The sequence below is a fragment of the Parus major genome, chromosome 6 (assembly GCF_001522545.3).
Source record: "Parus major isolate Abel chromosome 6, Parus_major1.1, whole genome shotgun sequence".
NCBI classification, from domain to species: Eukaryota; Metazoa; Chordata; class Aves; order Passeriformes; family Paridae; genus Parus; species Parus major.
The window spans coordinates 33213522-33214736 of record NC_031775.1 but is presented as its reverse complement, the minus strand read 5'-3'; the positions used below and the strand labels follow the sequence as shown (position 1 = coordinate 33214736).

The 1215-nt window shown below is 53.7% G+C and overlaps 1 protein-coding gene across 1 annotated transcript in view; it reads right to left on the bottom strand.

The window, feature by feature from the left end:
- The window catches only part of TCERG1L (transcription elongation regulator 1 like), a 41492-nt gene that overhangs the window by 14905 nt on the left and 25372 nt on the right, over positions 1 to 1215 (bottom strand). The window lies entirely within an intron of this gene.

The following is a 1215-nucleotide window of genomic DNA, read 5'->3' as shown; positions in this document are numbered from 1 at the left end:
CCCTGGGACACCCTGGGACACCCTGGGACACTGTGGGGACACCCTGGGACACCCTGGGACACTGTGGGACACCCTGGGGACACCTGGGGACACGGGCAGGGCAGGCCTGGGCTCCTGGCTGACCTCCACCATCTCAGAGGGTTTTCCCAACCCAAAGCATTCCCTGATCCTCTGCTCCCCATCCCCCTGGGCACCCCCTGTTCCCAGCCCACAGATCCTGCTGTGCTCAGCTAAGCCCTGCAGGAATCCCCAGGGAATGAGGGAGTGATTTCCAGGGGAAGCAGGGAAAGAACATTTCCCTGTCCTTTACAGACAGCTGTCTCCATCTGAAATGCTGAAGTGTGTGCTGCCTGCAGAGCTGTGACAGCAACGAGGCCTCTGGGGACAGCAGGGGTGAGACAGAGACCCAGCCAGCCCAGCACAGGAGTGTGCACAGCACAAAGCCAACAAACACAGGATTTTTGTATTTTGGGGGGTTTTGTGTGTTTGTGCTCCTCATTTGGGGTGTGAGCTGAGCTGGCCCAGCCTCCTGCAGCAGGACAAGGTGTGTGTGACTCCTCGGGGTGTCCCTGCCATGGCAGGGGGGATGAGCTTCCAGCCCAACCCACTCTGGATCCTGAGGTTGTGTGTGACACATCCACCTCTTTTTCACCCCCAGCTCAGCACTGCTGAGCTCGGCTGCTGGAGGATGAGCAGGAGATGGAGATAAATGCTCCTGATTAAAGAGGCTTCTCCAGGGCTCCACGGCAGGTACAGGGACATGAATAATTCACAGCATGGCAAGGAAAGGTGAAGCAGCAAAACTCCTTGGGTATAGCACAGAGGATGTTGGGTGTGATCACAAACATCTCATTAAAAGCAGAATTAGAGAGTGGGGGGAAGAGGGATTCATGCCATGAGGAGCTGTGGACAAGGCATCATAAAAATTTGTTTTGTAAAAATATGCAGAGGCCAAACCTCCATTAATATCAAAAAAGTTTAACATTTTGACTCCTAAAAGCTCCCAAGAACTGGATTTATTAAGTACACACATCCCACACTGTGGTGTTTATCCTCCCCCAGAATCTCCACAGGTCAGTTTTGTCTCTTCCTACAACCTCACTGCTTTGGTGTTTGAGATCAGCCTGAAGCCTCCCCTGACAGATCCCAGCTCCTCCTCTGCTGGGTCTAACTCAATCCAAGTGTGGGATCCCAGTTCTGGCTCCACAATCCAGG